The sequence below is a fragment of the Ambystoma mexicanum genome, chromosome 14 (assembly GCF_040938575.1).
Source record: "Ambystoma mexicanum isolate Mex_15411 chromosome 14, UKY_AmexF1_1, whole genome shotgun sequence".
Classification (NCBI taxonomy): domain Eukaryota; kingdom Metazoa; phylum Chordata; class Amphibia; order Caudata; family Ambystomatidae; genus Ambystoma; species Ambystoma mexicanum.
The window spans coordinates 656085753-656104914 of NC_090940.1; the positions used below are offsets into that span (position 1 = coordinate 656085753).

The following is a 19162-nucleotide window of genomic DNA, read 5'->3' on the forward strand; positions in this document are numbered from 1 at the left end:
TACCGTATTTCTTCATAATTTAATGAATATTCAAAATATGTTTGATCATTGTGTTGATCAATATGCATAGTAAGCTCAACCTCATCCAAGTTGATTGCCAAAAACATATGGTTAACAGTGCCTATGCATTTTGGAGTCTAGCTCCTTCCTCAGGGCAAAAACCATAACGTAATATGCTTTATCTAATGAACCACAAAAAATTAATAATTTAAACAAATTAAGTCCATCATATCACATACATGGAATGTTCACAATATATCACAAAGGGTGTAATCAAAGAAAGTATACATTACAGATACATACCGCATCCCGCGTGCACACAGGACGTAGTAAAACAGGAGTGCAAATCATGAAAATAAAAAAAGAGAAAAATGCAAATGAGGGAAAAGAATTTATGTATAAAACTTCTTAAATAATCCTACAATGATGCCCCAACGGGATTGAAAAGAGCAAGTGTACCTGAAGTTCAACTTGGATATACCATGTATTACTCATCCCAATCGAGTGTGTGGAGTAAAAACTGTCTCCCTCGAATGCTGCGTAGAAAAGTAAATAAAAATGGGATATGAGTGTAACTAAATATAAGTAATCCATAATTAAAGTGAATCTTTTCGAATAACGTTACATATAACCACACGTACTGTAGTAGTTACCTTATTACTCAAATGTGTGTCGGAGCACAAGAAGTACGTGTGTCCAAGGAGGTGAATGGCGTTCACTTCCTTGTTTTATTAGTTGCCATGGTTTCCTCGGCAGGGCGCTGCACAACGTCAATCAGCGTGCTGACGTGGCAGTGCCTCGCGTCCCGTATCTCCAAGGGAATCGGAGTACGGGAATGAGGAATAACTATTCAAATGAGCATTTAGTAATAGCAGTGTTGAAAACACCCGCTCGTATAGATCAAATGCGCATAGTTATGCGAGCTGGAACCACCATTATGATGATTAAGTATGTTAGATCGTATCTCTACATACAAGGCAGGGATATCAATGACTGGTATGGCAATTTTCTTGATATAAAGTATTCGTGCCTGTTCACTAAATAATGGGCAGTAGACCTTTCTCTGGTATTTGCAAATGTAGCTCTAATCGGCTAACTTAAGCAGGTTTTAAATCCCTTCGCTGAGTCCCAAACTAAGAATAGAAGGGATTAGTGTTTCCAAAGTTGAACAAAACATTCGGTTTGATCGTGGTTAAATCAATACATCATGCTTAAATAAATGGAACGTCATTCTTCAAAACTAATATACACTAAGAGATAAACTGGGACCAAAAGGACAAAATTAAACAACAAAAACTCCAATACATTAAAGTAAATAACATGTCCACAATGTGCATCTGTATGTAGGTGATCATGTATTATCTGTACCCTACAGATAACAGGACCAATTGATCTCTTCATTAAGCCCTCTGGGGGCAAGTGTCCCAAGTTTTTCTATCCAGAAGCATTCTCTCCTATCAAGTCTTTGTTGGAGATTCTCATGAGGTTCGTATCGATGTATGACCTCCAGTATTTGGAACCGTATCTGTGCCAAGTTGTGCCCTTTCTCTGTCCAATGTTTGGCCACTGAAGAAGTCATATTCCGGTTGCGGATACATGACCGGTGTTCATTCCACCGCAATTTCGCCTTTCTCTTCGATTGTCCTACATAGTACAACCCGCATGGACATTTAATGGCGTAAATGATATTAGCTGTTTCGCATGTCGCAAAGTCTTTAATTGGCAATTTCTCACCGGTGTGTGGGTGGTTTATAATTTGTCCTTTCAATATGTATCCACAGTTGCTGCACTGCAGACATGGAAACGTCCCTTTATGTTTTGTCTCAAATCTTTTCTGAGGCGGACGTGTCTTTACCAAATGGTCTTTAAAATTCCTACTGCGTTGATATGCAAAAGTAGGTAAATCCTTGAACAAATGTTCTACATTGCGTCGTTGCGTCTCCTTAGCAACGTATTGCCTAACTTCCATGGCAACCTCCAGCCACCTCGGAAAGCCGGGTTTTGAAGTAATCTGCCCCGCCATCCACTGCCTGACGTTTGGTTGGGTATCCTGTGTTTCTTGGTTACATGAAATGTACGTAGGCCGTTAGGAAAACCTGTACGCATAACATGTCCAAAGTGTTCCAATTGCGACCAAAATGGAGATGTTTGCAAGAATCCCTATGTGCGGAATCACCCTCCCGGATCGCGTGCCACATTCACGCAATCCGCCCCAGTGATTACGCACAGAACACCTATGTGATTAGGTTCTACATGCATATAGGTTCATGAAACTAGGAATACCTTTACGTATGGAATTGGACCGCCTTTATTATGCACTGGTATTGAAGCCTTTCAGATTTTGGCAAGCGGGACGTTTACCTATACACTTTTTGCAATTCTTGCAAACAACTCCACTTTGGTCGCAATTGGAACACATTGGACACCAGGTCCGAACAAACAAGAATACTATCCTTGACAAACATGTGTAGGCAGTGACTACCTCCATCTCGGAGAGAATTAAAAACTTATTTTTGAACATTATTGCAACTACCTAATTGTTTTTGTATTTACACCAATTTTGAAAAACTCAATTTATAATTAGCATGTGGCTAAGCGCGAAGAGCTAGTAACTTACTAAGTAACACAGACGTCGGGTATATATGCTCATCGGTGCTCTCGGAGCTTCTACTCGCGAATATTGTACTAGGGTATGGAGTCAGCAGGAACTTGCAACACACTAACTCACACAAAGCTTTGTTTCTGGTAGCTTCTCGTGCGCACGCAGCGTTCTAGTGGGATAACATTGAACTCAGTAGTATGCACGTTGGCCGCTAGATGGAGATGACCATAACTACTGTACATTACACGTACGTAGTTTGCACCAGATCTGTTTAAAACTGCGAGCTGCCAGAAAGTGACCTTTTAAGAGACACACTGTTATATGAATCGGATGTCTCTGGTTTGTGTACTTTAAGTTGTTAATGGGTACATTACATTAATACAGTATTTCCTTTGTAGAGTCTTTAGTTCAATGTTTCTGTTTAATTGACTTGATTCATTTTTTCGTTTGTTTTGGAAACAATTAAACAAAGCTTGATTGTAACTCTCTTTCAAGATCAAATCAATATTTTTTTGATACGTTGTCGCGGGACCCCTAAAAGGAGTGGGGCCCATAGGCCGGTGCCTACTTTGCCTAATTGGTAATCCGGCACTGGAGGTATTCTGGATTGGGAGCGAACTCCACTCCCAATCACTACGTTGCATCTATTTAAACAAATGGCACACAGGATCAATTCAACACACTAGTGAAAACAATTGGTCCTATTTAGTTTGGGAAAATATAACCAATACAATGATAGGTGGAAGGTTTTGAATTAATCGTAATCACTGGCAGTGCCCTGGGTAACCATTGTGTAGCCTGTCCTTGCCAGTGCAAAGTGGAGCAGACAGTTGACTGCCACCAATAGCAGCAGTTCAGGCCACTTCTCCTCCGCATGGAAACACAGGTAGCCTCAGGCATGTTTTTGCCTTGTGGGGTCCCATCAGTGAGGTGCAGCGCGTGTCCATAGGGTGCAGCGAGTGAGGGACCCACATCTAGGCCTACCCTCTCTCACACAGGGAGAAGTACTATAAGGAAAAAGGAGATGGGTGCAAGGGTTTGAAATAGTCGTAGTCAGTGATCTGTGTGTGCTTCCACAGCACCGTTTTTTGGCCTGTCTGCGCCATTGCAAAAGTGGAGCAGCCAAATGCAATTGGCTCTGGAGTTGCCACCAATGGGAGCAGTTACCCCGAACTGTTAGGCCATTTCTCCTCTGAACAGAAACACAAGCAGCCCCCGACATGCTGAGCCTGGCTGGGCCTGTTCAGTTAGAGGCAGGTTGATTCCCTACGAAGCAGTGACCAAAGGACTGTGCCCACAATCCAAAGCAGGCAGTGGCCATGCCCGTGTATGGCCCCCCACCTCCTGCTCATGCGCAGGAACTATTGCTGGCCGCAGCACATTTGCTCTTGGCATTTTCATGGGAATCCTGCTGGGGATGTTGGAGGGGGACCTTGTTCCCCTATAGAATCATGAACTTCTATGTGATTTTGTCAAAAAGATTTTATCGAATTCGATTTCATCACATTTTTTTGTGGTCGATTTTGATGCACATATATGGGAGGGAGACCCCCGCACTCCCGCCCCATAAGCCCACTACATTATTTATTCCCCTAAACCCACCGTCCACATATATTTGCGGCAAAATTCGTTAAAATAAATTTGATGAAATCGAATTCGATGAAATCTGCCCCCCAGAACCTCCCAATCTCGAATCATACAGCGGCTACCAGCTGTGTGAGAAACTCACAGGAAACGGGGACATGGTCTACCCTGACCATGAGGGAAACCTCCCTACCCCGAATCATACAGCGGCCGCCAGCTGCACGAGAAACTCACAGGGAAACGGGGACATGGTCTACCCTGACCATGAGGGAAACCTCCCTACCCCGAATCATATAGCGGCCGCCAGCTGCACGAGAAACTCACAGGGAAATGGGGACATGGTCTACCCTGACCATGAGGGGAAACCTCCCTACCCCGTATCATACAACGGCCGCCAGCTGCACGAGAAACTCACAGGGAAACGGGGACATGGTCTACCCTGACCATGAGGGAAACCTCCCTACCCCGAATCATATAGCGGCCGCCAGCTGCACGAGAAACTCACAGGGAAATGGGGACATGGTCTACCCTGACCATGAGGGGAAACCTCCCTACCCCGTATCATACAGCGGCCGCCAGCTGCACGAGAAACTCACAGGGAAACGGGGACATGGTCTACCCTGACCATGAGGGAAACCTCCCTACCCCGAATCCTACAGCGGCCGCCAGCTGTGTGAGAAAATCACAGGGAAACGGGTACATGGTCTACCCTGATCATGAGGGAAACCTCCCTACCCCGAATCCTACAGCGGCCGCCAGTTGTGTGAGAAACTCACAGGGAAACGGGGACATGGTCTACCCTGACCATGAGGGAAACCTCCCTACCCCGAATCCTACAGCGGCAGCCAGCTGTGTGAGAAACTCACAGGGAAACGGGGACATGGTCTACCCTGACCATGAGGGAAACCTCCCTACCCCGAATCCTACAGCGGCCGCCAGCTGTGTGAGAAACTCACAGGGAAACGGGCACATGGTCTGCCCTGACCATGAGGGAAACCTCCCTACCCCGAATCCTACAGCGGCCGCCAGCTGTGTGAGAAACTCACAGGGAAACGGGGACATGGTCTGCCCTGATCATGAGGGAAACCTCCCTACCCCGAATCCTACAGCGGCCGCCAGCTGTGTGAGAAACTCACAGGGAAACGGGGACATGGTCTGCCCTGACCATGAGGGAAACCTCCCTACCCCGAATCCTACAGCGGCCGCCAGCTGTGTGAGAAACGCATAGGGAAACGGGGACATGGTCTGCCCTGACCATGAGGGAAACCTCCCTACCCCGAATCCTACAGCGGCCGCCAGCTGTGTGAGAAACTCATAGGGAAACGGGGACATGGTCTGCCCTGACCATGAGGGAAACCTCCCCATCCTGGATCGTACAGAGGCTGCCAGCTGTGTGAGAAAATCACAGGGAAACGGGGACATGGTCTGCCCTGACCATGAGGGAAACCTCCCTACCCCGAATCATACAGCGCTGCCAGCTGTGTGAGAAAATCACAGGGAAAAAGGTACATGGTCTACCCTGACCATGAGGGAAACCTCCCCATCCCGAATCATACAGAGGCCGCCAGCTACGTGAGAAACTCACAGGGAAAAAGGTACATGGTCTACCCTGACCATGAGGGAATCCTCCCTACCCCGAATCATACAGCGGCCGCCAGCTGCACCAGAAACTCACAGAGAAACGAGTTCATGGTGTACCCTGACCGTCAGGGAAACCTCCCCATCCCGAATCATACAGCGGCCGCTAGCTGCCTGAGAAACTCACAGGGAAACGGGTACATGGTCTACCCTGACCATGAGGGAAACCTCCCTACCCCGAATCATACAGCGGCTGCCAGCTGTGTGAGAAAATCACAGGGAAACGGGTACATGGTCTACCCTGACCATGAGGGAAACCTCCCTACCCCGAATCATACAGCGGCTGCCAGCTGTGTGAGAAAATCACAGGGAAACGGGTACATGGTCTACCCTGACCATGAGGGAAACCTCCCTACCCCTAATCATACAGCGGCTGCCAGCTGTGTGAGAAACTCACAGGGAAACGGGTACATGGTCTACCCTGATCGTGAGGGAAACCTCCCTACCCCGAATCATACAGCGGCTGCCAGCTGGGTGAGAAAATCACAGGGAAACGGGGACATGGTCTACCCTGACCGTGAGGGAAACCTCCCTACCCCGAATCATACAGCGGCTGCCAGCTGCCTAAGAAACTCCTAAGGAAACGGGTACATGGAGTATGCTGACCGTGAGGGAAGTCTCCCCATCCCGAATCATACAGAGGCTGCCAGCTGCGTGAGAAACTCCCAGGGAAACGGGGACATGGTCTACCCTGACCGTGAGGGAAACCTCCCTACCCCGAATTATACAGTGGCTGCCAGCTGCCTGAGAAACTCCCAGGGAAACGGGTACATGGTGTACGCTGACCGTGAGGGAAGTCTCCCCATCCCGAATCATACAGAGGCTGCCAGCTGCGTGAGAAACTCACAGGGAAACGGGGACATGGTCTACCCTGACCGTGAGGGAAACCTCCCTACCCTGAATCATACAGCGGATGCCAGCTGCATGAGAAACTCACAGGGAAACGGGGACATGGTCTACACTGACCATGAGGGAAACCTCCCTACCCCGAATCATACAGCGGCTGCCAGCTGCCTGAGAAACTCACAGGGAAACGGTACATGGTCTACCCTGACTTTGAGGGAAACCACCCCATCCCAAATCATACAGCGGCCACCAGCTGCGTGAGAAACTCACAGGGAAATGGGTACATGGTGTACGCTGACCGTGAGGGAAGTCTCCCCATCCCGAATCATACAGAGGCTGCCAGCTGCCTGAGAAACTCACAGGAAAATGGGTACATGGTCTACCCTGACCACGAGGAAAACCTCCTTATCCCGAATAATACAGCGGCTGCCAGCTGCGTGAAAAACTCACAGGGAAACGGGTGCATGGTCTACCCTGACCACGAGGCAAACCTCGCTATCCCGGATTGTACAGAGGCTGCCAGCTGCGTGAGAAACTCACAGGGAAACGGGTACATGGTCTACCCTGACCACGAGGCAAACCTCCTTATCCCGAATCATACAGAGGCTGCCAGCTGCGTGAGAAACTCACAGGGAACGGGTACATGGTATACCCTGACCACAAGGAAAACCTCCTTATCCCGAATCATACAGAGGCTTCCAGTTGCGTGAGAAACTCCCAGGGAAACGGTACATGGTGTACCCTGACCGTGAGGGAAGTCTCCCCATCCCGAATCATACAGAAGCTGCCAGCCGCCTGAGAAACTCACAGGAAAATGGGTACATGGTCTACCCTGACTGTGAGGGAAACCTCCCCATCCCAAATCATACAGCGGCCGCCAGCTGCGTAAGAAACTCACAGGGAAACGGGTTCATGGTGTACGCTGACTGTGAGGGAAGCCTCCCCATCCCGAAACATACAGAGGCTGCCATCTGCATGAGAAGCTCACAGGGAAACAGGTACATGGTCTACCCTGACCACGAGGAAAACCTCCTTATCCCGAATCATACAGCGGCTGCCAGCTGTGTGAGAAACTCACAGGGAAACGGGTACATGGTCTACCCTGACCATGAGGGAAACCTCCCCATCCCAAATCATACAGCGGCCGCCAGCTGCGTGAGAAACTCACAGGGAAACGGGTACATGGTCTACCCTGACCATGAGGGAAACCTCCCCATCCCGGATCGTACAGAGGCTGCCAGCTACGTGAGAAACTCACAGGGAAACGGGTACATGGTCTACCCTGAGCACGAGGGAAACCTCCCTACGCCGAATCATACAGCGGCTGCCAGCTGTGTGAGAAAATCACAGGGAAACGGGTACATGGTCTACCCTGACCACGAGGCAAACCTCCTTATCCCGAATCATACAGAGGCTGCCAGCTGCGTGAGAAACTCACAGGGAACGGGTACATGGTCTACCCTGACCACAAGGCAAACCTCCTTATCCCGAATCATACAGAGGCTGCCAGCTGCGTGAGAAACTCACAGGGAACGGGTACATGGTCTACCCTGACCGTGAGGTAAACCTCCTTATCCCGAATCGTACAGAGGCTGCCAGCTGCGTGAGAAACTCACAGGGAAACGGGTACATGGTCTACCCTGACCACGAGGCAAACCTCCTTATCCCGGATCGTACAGAGGCTGCCAGCTGCGTGAGAAACTCACAGGGAAACGGGTACATGGTCTACCCTGACCACAAGGAAAACCTCCTTATCCCGAATCATACAGAGGCTGCCAGCTGCGTAAGAAAATCACAGGGAAACGGGTACATGGTCTACCCTGAGCACGAGGGAAACCTCCCTACCCCGAATCATACAGCGGCTGCCAGCTGTGTGAGAAACTCACAGGGAAACGGGTACATGGTGTACCCTGACCGTGAGGGAAACCTCCCCATCCCAAATCATACAGCGGATGCCAGCTGCGTGAGAAACTCACAGGGAAATGGGTTCATGGTGTACGCTGACCGTGAGGGAAGCCTCCCCATCCCGAATCATACAGAGGCTGCCAGCTGCGTGAGAAACTCACAGGGAAATGGCTACATGGTGTACCCTGACTGTGAGGGAAACCTCTGCATTCCGAATCATACAAAAGCCGCCAGCTGCATGAGAAACTCACAAGGACACACGTTCATGGTGTACCCTGACCGTGAGGGAAACCTCCCCATCCCGAATCTTACAGCGGCCGCCAGCTGCGTGAGAAACTCACAGGGAAACGGGTACATGGTCTACCCTGACCATGAGGGAAACCTCCCCATCCCAAATCATACACCGGCTGCCAGCTGCGTGAGAAACTCACAGGGAAATGGGTACATGGTCTACCCTGACCGTGAGGGAAACCTCCCCATCCCGAATCATACAGAGGCCGCCAGCTACGTGAGAAACTAACAGGAAACGGGTTCATGGTCTACCCAGACCACGAGGAAAACCTCTGCATCCTGAATCATACAGAGGCCGCCAGCTGCGTGAGAAACTCACAAGGAAACAGGTCCATGGTGTACCCTGACCATGAGGGACGTAGAGTCTCAGGGTGGTGGAAGGGGGGTAACACCCAGTGTGACTGTCTCTGGCAGGGCTTCAGAAGAGGAGCTCATTAGGGAAAAATCTGGATAAACAGATAGGTAATGTCAAAAATATTCAAGGTCTTGCGCCACTTTTGGACTTGCAACTTACTTCCAATCACCCGCGGCATGCCCCTTCTCTCAGATGGGCCGGGCAGCAGGGGGGGCTGGTTGGAAGTGATATGGAATGCTTGCTTAATACTCCAGATTCCAAAGGGAGGAAGAGAGGCTTTGAGGGTGTATTGGGAAGGCACCGCCCCCTGCTAGCCTCCAGCCACTATCTGAGGCCTAAGGCGCAGGAAAATGGCAGCGACGACAGGATCCAGCCACGACCAGTCAATGGGCCGCTAATTCCGGCCCTGGAAGCAGGGCTCAAGTCGAGGGTACACGCGGGGGCACGGAGTCCCCCACTATTTTCAAAGGGTGGACTCAGTCCCCTCCAGCTAAAATGAGAAACATTGTATGCCCTCAGTAGTCAGGGTTGTAGGCCTGACACTTCACCACTGCAATATTTAACCTGATGAAAAATAACAAACAACCAAAGGTAAAATGTTTCATTTCGGTACTGCAAGTTCCAGACAAAATGTTTGTACTGGTTCTCGGAGTTTAAAACATGCACACCTTTTTAATGTTTTCAAAAACACCATTAAAAGAAAATATTCTCTCTTGGTTTTTTGTGTGTGTTGGTTTTATGAAAGACAAATGTATGCCACTCGTCCTGTGCAATTTGGGTGATTATGCAAAGCCAATTTAATGAAATTTGCATATTTCACCATGGCAGGCTAATTTCTGGCGACGTCACATCCCATTGCATTTGCTGATGAGTCCCCCCACTTTAATTTTTAGGACTTGACCCCTGTTCATAGTCATAATATCGAAAAAAAAAAAAGTCGAGTCATAATATCGAAAAAAAAATGTAAAAAAAAAGTCGAATTTCTTTTTTAATATGTTTTTTATTCGAAATGGGGTGGTTCCCCCCCAACCCCCTTTATTTATTTATTTTTTTACCTTTTTTTATCTACGAGAGGCAAAAAATAAATATAAATTAAAAAAAAATAATTTGACTTTTTTTTCTCGATATTTTTGTCATTCTACATTTTTTTTTTTCGATATTTTGACTGCACACCCTTGACCCCTTCCTGGAAGGGGGGCCCCGTGCAAATGAAAGTAAATAAGAGCTTTCCCGCCTAGCCCTGCCCACGCCCCGCAATTACTCGCTAATCAGCCGCTCTCCTCGCGGCATGTGCGCCGACTTGCCCGGCGCGTGGTGCGGATGAGCCAGACACATACATCCGCATTCCATTAAAGCCATGGAACGTGCAATTACCCTTTTATGTGCCTTTCTAAATGTCATAAAGTGAAGTAGGCCAACTTCGGCAAACGTACCTCTCATCAAAGGCTTGCAGTCAGTGCTGGCAGGTAGCCTGGGTTAGTGGGACCTTGCAAAGGTCTGTGCACGTGCGGCTGCTGCCAATCCTTTGGAAGCCTGGCCCAAAGGCGTCCTGCGGCATGCATGCCAGAATGGACCCTGGGGGAGGCGCAACAGGCCCTCCCTATGGCCCTTTTATTTAATGAAATATGGAGACCCTGATATCTGTTTCGAGGGGGCAGTACTTCACTGCCCAATGCACCAAGGCCCTGCAAACAGCCCTGCTAGGTTGCAAATTATTCTGGGCAAACTCAGGTTTTAGCCTCTTTTGGCCAAAGATAAAACAAGCCTTTGGACAGATTGGCACCGGGGCGTAGCCAACATTGTCTAAGAAGTGGGGTCTGAGCTAATGTAGTGGTTCCCACTGCATTGACATTAACACCTGTAAATGCCTGCACAGCTGCTGAGTGGGCATTCACAGATTTTGGATGGGTTGTGCCCGCTCAGTCCCTAGCCTCTCTACGCCATTGGCACCAAACAGGAGAACGCATGCTTTTGGGGTTAGACGTCTGCTCCTTGTGCAACTTTGGTGCAAATCTGTCCAGTAGTTCAGGCTATGGGCAAAGGCAAACGGTTTCCTGTGACAAATGGCATGGGACGTTCCGGTATCAAGTGTATAATTAACCGCCCCCTTTGATGGAACCTACCAAAACCTTGCCCATGAGTGCAGGTTTGCCTCTAGGTATGTTTTGAAAGTTTCACGAGGGCTCCACACACTGCATCGACATTAGAAGCATCTGAAAAAGCGCCCTTCGTGGCGGAAGTCCAGCTGAATAACTACTGGGTCGCTATTGTTGACCCGATAATATATATGTCTACAAAGGAGAGCGAACACCTACCATGCACTAGCTCACTTCAAATGGCACAAGTGGGATTCGGGGGGTGCGGGGGGCTGGCAGTGGAAAGGCGAGAGAGGCCGAGGATACAAACTTACAGGGTAATAGCAGCAGAACTGCTCTTCAGCACAGAACCCGTCCACGTGGGTGACTGTCGCTTTTCAAGGAATTGGCGCGAAACTGGGAAATGACGACATACCTGCCTCTCAGTTCAGGCCGATCCAGCAAGTGGAGGCAAAGTTACAGGTGGGGAGGCGGATCCAAGGAGTTTGTTTCCTACCCATTTTCACACAGTTAACTTTGATCTCACTTCTGTATCACACAGCTGGATGGATTTGCTCCAAACTTTCATGAAGGGTGGCATCTGGCCCCCAAAATTGTGGAAAATCTGGCCAAAGCTAGGAATAACCCCCTGTGACAAACTAAATGTAATCGTCGCTTCTCCCGAAGGGGTGGCCTCCCCCTTTGAGGCTAGGTAGGTGAGCCCGCTCAGCAAGACTCTCCGTAGGGGTCTTGGCAAGTGGGACCTCACTGAGAGAGACTCCCCCTTAGGGGACAAGGACTCCCGTTCCTGTGATCAACTCCCTAAGTCACCCAGCCTAGGGGCATACATGGGACTAATTGATACCAAGACTAAGGTACCATGTCCCCGTCTGGCTGAAGGTAATGCTGGAATATACCGACCGGAACAGGGAAATGAGATTATCTCTTCAAGAATAAACACATACTTAACTGCGATGAGTGGAGGCCGCTGGAGAGGCAGAGAGTATCCTACGCTGGGGAAGCCCCCTGACGTGAGCACTCAGGCAAGAGGCAGACCGCCGAGTAGTCATGGAGCCTGCAACTTTCAAAGAGTGGCTGAAGGCCAAAGTGAGACGCTGGAACCCCTATGTATCCTCCAACAGGACAACCATTGTAAGGTGGGAAGACAAGAGTCCTGCAGCAGGTGGTGGCAAGACCAAGTCCCGACCGTGGAGGGCAGAGTACCAACAGAACATGCCGAGACCATCCAAAAAGGTACTCGGAAGCATGAGCAGCTTCCAAATAGTGAAGCCCATGCCTGGTGTGAGGGAAGTCGACATCGGGAAACCAACGAACACAGACAAGGAGACGGCCATTGGGAACGCAAGCAGCTTTCTAGCAACACGCTTTGTGTATGGCAGAAGGATGGGTAAAGGTGCGACGAACTGAAAGAAGGAGAGACCAAGTACCGAAGATAACCTGAGCGAACGCGAGAGCCTGCAACGTCCTCCAACCGACGGAGAGGAAACAGGGAGAACAGGAGAACTGGGAGGTTGCCAGGACAACGGAAGCCGAAGGCGAAGAATTCGTCCCACTACTTACAAAGATGTTCTTAACATAAACTTATGCAATTGGAACTGTATAAAGCTGAAAAAGAGGAGACTGAGTAACCCTGGCTTAAAAGCACATGAAGATTCTAAATCAAAACCTAATAACAATGGGAAGACATTAAGTGAGGAAGAGGCTGCAAAGACATGTGCAGAAAGTGGAAATAAAGAGAGAACCTATGAGTGGGGAAAAGGGGAAAGAAACCCCAGGCAAGCTGAGATATCCTGGATCAATCGACTGTGAGTCCTAAGAATCCAAACCAACAAGAGAGGAAGTGTCTCTAGGAAGTTTGCCATAAATACTATGCTAAAGGGAATATCAAACTCCAGAGTGTTGTGAAGGAATTACAGTTGCTAAGGAAAGAAGTAACGAGAGACTATAAGTCGAGGTCCTACGGGACAAATACTAACCAGATGAAAAGACATTGATACAAAGAAGCCACCGGAAAGACTGGTACATCGGGAGAATCAAGCCAATCTCCTGGGATCGTTTAGGTTTAGCTTCTTAGTGGTAGGGCCAGGATAGAAGTAGGCTTGGACCGAGGACCTTCTGTCTTTGGCACTTCCTGATGACAGGCGAGCACCTTTAGTTTGGGAAACCCCTTTAGAATAGGGAAAGATAGGCCGCTTTTTTATCAGTTAATACAAGTAATTCTGAAATGTCCTCAAAGAGTCTGAATTCTTCTTCCGACACACTACACCCCTTTGCAGAGATCCCGGTTTGCCCAGAACAATGTGGAGACCCACATGTGTGTTTTGAGAGTCCTAATAGAGTCCTAATTATGATGATGTGATAGGTTATTGATAACGCACTTAATAACCAGAGGTTTCTGAGCGCGGACCCGCAGGGTCGGATTGGCCCCTCGGCCTTTCAGTCCGTGGCCAGGCCCGAAATTGTCCCTGGGGAGTGGTGGCCGGTTTCTGGCCATGCCTGGGCCGGTTTGGAAAAAAGAAAATTGAAAATAAATATTTAAAAATGTCTTTTTTTTTTCAAAAAGCCTTTCATCCTTCTTAGGTCGATAAATACAGGTTGGGTGATATTGTATGTTCTATAAAAAAAGAGCTTAAGCGTAAGTTCTATACAATAACATATCATTTGGCCTTGGACGTCTGCTTGGATTCACAGTAATTTGACAATATGGATCTATACCAATGATACATATGGTGATACATTCTTGTATGAAATGTATATCACATTAGTGAAATCATAACAATATTTTTCATAGTGTACTTAGGAACAATGCTATTTGATGCCACTTCCTGTTTTGTCAAGGGGTGAAAGGTCGTGTTTCATCGCTTCCCAGGATGTCACTTTGGGGTGGTGTCAAAGGACATCACTTCCTGTGATGTCATCAGAGGTCAAGGGTTGTGAGGCAAGGGGTGGGCCACTTTTAAGAGGCGAGGGGTGGGCCACTTTTTTGGGTGACCAGGCCTATTTCTTTTCCCAGTCTGACCCTGCAGAACCGGGGACCGAACCTGTGCTGCTCGGTATCGTCTTGCTTCCAAGGCGAGCACGTTGCCTCTGAGCTATCCTCCTGAGGTGTATTCACACCCTTAAACTGGGTCTGCACATTTTTTAAGGCGAAACCGGATTGGTTAGTTGTAAAACAGGCAGTCTGAAGGCTCCACTGCCCAGAAAGGTTTTGCAAACAGCCATCGTTTCTTTGCAGGTTTTCTTCGCGGTCCTGCAGACACTGGCCTGCAAAAGGTTGTTGAAGCACATTAAGTGGTATTCAGGTGCCCGGACCGTTTGCAACCTTAATTCAGATCAGAACACAGGAATGTAATTGGCTGATGCCAGACTGAAATGTTTTCTCCAGTTGCCACCTGGTACCAGCCGCACATCCTTAGTCTGGGGAGGGCATAGGGAGGTCCAAAAGGCAGTGCATAGCCCCTGTAATGCAGTGGCAAAGAGGACCTGCAAACCTCGAGCGCTGTGAGTGCCGGGCACGGGTGCAGGCTGGGCTCAGCGGGCACAGCAGCTTCGCTCACAGTGCTTGGGATACGCCCCGGGTATACGGGCTGCCGGGCACGGGTGCAGGCTGGGCTCAGCGGGCACAGCAGCTACGCTCACAGTGCTTGGGATACGCCCCGGGTATACGGGCTGCCGGACACGGGTGCAGGCTGGGCTCAGCGGGTACAGCAGCTACGCTCACAGTGCCTGGGATACGCCCCAGGTGTACGGACTGCCGGGCAAGGCTGCAGGCTGGGCTCAGCGGGCACGGCAGCTACGCTCACAGTGCCACAGTGCCTGGGATACGCCCCAGGTGTACGGACTGCTGGGCAAGGCTGCAGGCTGGGCTCAGCGGGCACAGCAGCTACGCTCACAGTGCCTGGGTAACGCCCCAGGTGTACGGACTGCCGGGCACGGGTGCAGGCTGGGCTCAGCGGGCACAGCAGCTACGCTCACAGTGCCTGGGATACGCCCAAAGGGTACGGACTGCCGGGTACGGCTGCAGGCTGGGCTCAGCGAGCACAGCAGCTACGCTCACAGTGCTTGGGATACGCCCCAGGTGTACTGACTGCCGGGCACGGGTGCAGGCTGGGCTCAGCGGGCACAGCAGCTACGCTCACAGTGCCTGGGATACGCCCAAAGGGTACGGACTGCCGGGTACGGCTGCAGGCTGGGCTCAGCGAGCACAGCAGCTACGCTCACAGTGCTTGGGATACGCCCCAGGTGTACTGACTGCCGGGCACGGGTGCAGGCTGGGCTCAGCGGGCACAGCAGCTACGCTCACAGTGCTTGGGATACGCCCCGGGTATACGGGCTGCCGGACACGGGTGCAGGCTGGGCTCAGCGGGTACAGCAGCTACGCTCACAGTGCCTGGGTAACGCCCCAGGTGTACGGACTGCCGGGCACGGGTGCAGGCTGGGCTCAGCGGGCACGGCAGCTACGCTCACAGTGCCACAGTGCCTGGGATACGCCCCAGGTGTACGGACTGCTGGGCAAGGCTGCAGGCTGGGCTCAGCGGGCACAGCAGCTACGCTCACAGTGCCTGGGTAACGCCCCAGGTGTACGGACTGCCGGGCACGGGTGCAGGCTGGGCTCAGCGGGCACAGCAGCTACGCTCACAGTGCCTGGGTAACGCCCCAGGTGTACGGACTGCCGGGCACGGGTGCAGGCTGGCCCAGGTGTACGGACTGCCGGGTACGGCTGCAGGCTGGGCTCAGCGGGCACGGCAGCTACGCTCACAGTGCCACAGTGCCTGGGATACGCCCCAGGTGTACGGACTGCTGGGCAAGGCTGCAGGCTGGGCTCAGCGGGCACAGCAGCTACGCTCACAGTGCTTGGGTAACGCCCCAGGTGTACTGACTGCCGGGCACGGGTGCAGGCTGGGCTCAGCGGGCACAGCAGCTACGCTCACAGTGCTTGGGATACGCCCCAGGTGTACTGACTGCCGGGCACGGGTGCAGGCTGGGCTCAGCGGGCACAGCAGCTACGCTCACAGTGCTTGGGATACGCCCCAGGTGTACTGACTGCCGGGCACGGGTGCAGGCTGGGCTCAGCGGGCACAGCAGCTACGCTCACAGTGCTTGGGATACGCCCCAGGTGTAAGGACTGCCGGGCACGGGTGCAGGCTGGGCTCAGCGGGCACAGCAGCTACGCTCACAGTGCCTGGGATACGCCCCAGGTGTACTGACTGCCGGGCACGGGTGCAGGCTGGGCTCAGCGGGCACAGCAGCTACGCTCACAGTGCCTGGGATACACCCCAGGTGTACGGACTGCCGGGCACGGCTGCAGTACCGCGGGGGGAGGGGGGGGGGGGGGAGATACAGCGCTGAAACAGGAGCTGCAAGACGTGTCCAGTGCCATGCACAGCCATGGTAGTATAGATGACATCAAAAGTGCCATCACTTCAGACCTGCCCATCTGTGGAGGTCCGGGTGGGGGGGGGGGGATGTCAGGGTTGTGTTTAGGGTGTGGTCACATGTCATGCATGCTGTGTGCACTGCAGGGGGCAAGTACATCATGTGTAAGCCCAGCCTTGGAGAGACCGTCCTCCACTGTATCCAGGGCAGGCATGGGCACGGGCCAAGCCAAGAGGCGTAGACAGGGTAGGCCTCAGTGGGCAAGGCCACCCAAAATTTATCTGTACATGCCCACTCAGCAGCCAACTGCATTAGCTTCAGGCCCCCCTTATTAGACAATGCTGGCTACGCCACGAGTGTCCAGCACAGGGAATGGAACCCGGGCACCGCACCTATCGGAGGGATGTGGGGCTGGCACCAGGAGTGGCAACCACAGGTCATGGCCCCTGGGCATTGCCTGGACAGGGCGATGGTCTGCCAGCGGTTCTCAGAGGGTAGGAGGGCAGAGTACACGGGCATATGCCCTGCCCAGTAAACAGTACTGCCAGGTCAAGGTGGCAGCCACGCAGGGAGGACACCACTGCGCAGGTCATCCGTGATGGCACTCGTGATGCCACGCGTGCTCCTGTGGGCAGTGTAGGGCGGGCAAGGTTGGAAAGAAAGCGCGTGCGGAGCAGAAGGGGGGCTGTGAGCAGGCTTGTGGATCCCCCGCCTTTGCCGGCGCTCTGCTTTCGGGGAATGGCAAGCGGGTGGCACCAGGCTATTTTGGGCAACACTTTCTCTGCCGGGAACGGAAATCGATTTGCCCGCATAATGCGTTTTATTCGCTTTGACATCATGTTCCGCCCTAGAAAGCCTGGCCCCAGGATCTTTTTACAGACATCATGTAACCCTCCGCCACCCCCCCACCCCCACCCTCCAGTCCCAGCCCACCTCATCAGCCCAGAGCACCACAGATTGAGATACACAGGCTTTATTTCCCATTCCGATAATAGGCCCCTCGGCTGCCAATAAAAAGTTCGGAAAGCCGAAAAGCGTCAACGCGGAATGAAAGAAAAAAACGGCGTAGAAAAAGGCGACACTATGGGCACGACCATCTCATAAGCAGGGTGACACCTCCCAAAGCTACCACAACACAGGCCGGTCTGCTGATTCTGGAAGGCCGGTAGGGCTGGGGCAGAGTCAGTCTGGTGCGCGGCGGACCCTGCCCGGGCCTGGCTGCCTTTTCTAAAAGCAGGAAGCGACGTGGTGGGAGGGGAGTGGCGATCGGTCCGGATGCCCGTGTCTCTTCTCTGGCCCATCAGTGCATGGAGGCCTGGTGTTGCCCCCTGTTGTGGCCTAAATAGATGACAGGACGCTGTAGGGATTCTAACAGTCTTTATTGACTGACAACAGGGAGAAAGGCTCTAAGGTGGCCTGGTGGCGCGGGGCGCTTACTTACAGTTCACTGCGATCAAGTCCTGTGCTTTCCCAGTTGATTCACTGTGGAAAGGTTGTGCTCACCGGTGGCACGCTGTAGACTTCTAGGGCCCCCATGAAGCCTCCTGTGGCTGTGGTGTTACACCCTAGAAGCTGTGGTTTGAGTTCTGCCACTCACTGCTTCTTATCATGTAATCAGGGGCAGCGCTCCTCTATGACCGCTTCAGCTGGCCGAGCGCCAACTCTGAAGCGGGAATGTTTTCCCGCGGAGCGTGGGCTCGCGAGATCCCGTCTCGCGAGATCTCGCGAGAACACGCTCCCGCGATCATGTGATGTCCCCACACACCTCCTTTGCTGGGAAAAAGGATGGGTGATCACTCCATGATGAAGTCCGCATATTTTCTGGGTTTCCTTCTCTCTCTCTGGGTCCTGCCAGGATCGGGGTATGGAGCGGGATCGATGAAGTGTCCTTGGGAGGGTGCTGGTGATTCAGGTTCTCTTTGTCCAGCTCTTTGCTGTGATTCCCTGGGTGTTGTTGGGGGGATGGAGCTTGCGAAGTCGTTGTGATGGTGCGGCTCTATGGTGTCTCCACTTGGGAGGTGATGGTTCTCGTATGACTCTTGGCAGACTTGATCTCCTCCAGTGTCTCCTTGCGAGTGTACAGTGTCTTCTTTCCTGCGGTACATGGCTACCCTTTCTAGATTCCATCTCCTGCCATCGCTGGTGCAGATGTGGTTTGTCCCTCTCTCCATGACTTCTATGGGACTGCTGTATCTGGAACCAGTGGAGGTGTCCTTGTGGGGAAGTCGTATCTTCACCAGATCCCCTTTGTTGACTTGTGTGTGTCGAGCGGCTCGGCGCAAATCCCCCTGTGCTTTCATGGATTCTTTGTTGCGCTGCATGCGGCACGTTACGTCATCCATGTCAACGTCTTCGTCGGCCCTCACTTGCTGGAGCCATGGTGGTACCAGTGAGGATGCTGCCCTTCTCCCCCTCAGCAGATGGAAAGGTGAAACACCTGTGACGGCGTTGGGGGTGAGACGGTGGGCC

General features: G+C 51.7%; 1 long non-coding RNA gene across 1 annotated transcript in view; it reads right to left on the minus strand.

Annotated features, from left to right (window-relative positions):
* Window positions 1–456: 456 nt before the first annotated feature.
* The window catches only part of LOC138527396 (uncharacterized), a 711210-nt gene continuing 692504 nt past the window's right edge, over window positions 457–19162 (minus strand). The window contains exon 3 of the long non-coding RNA XR_011283918.1: window positions 457–536. This is a non-coding gene — a long non-coding RNA (uncharacterized lncRNA). The remainder of the gene's footprint in view (window positions 537–19162) is intronic.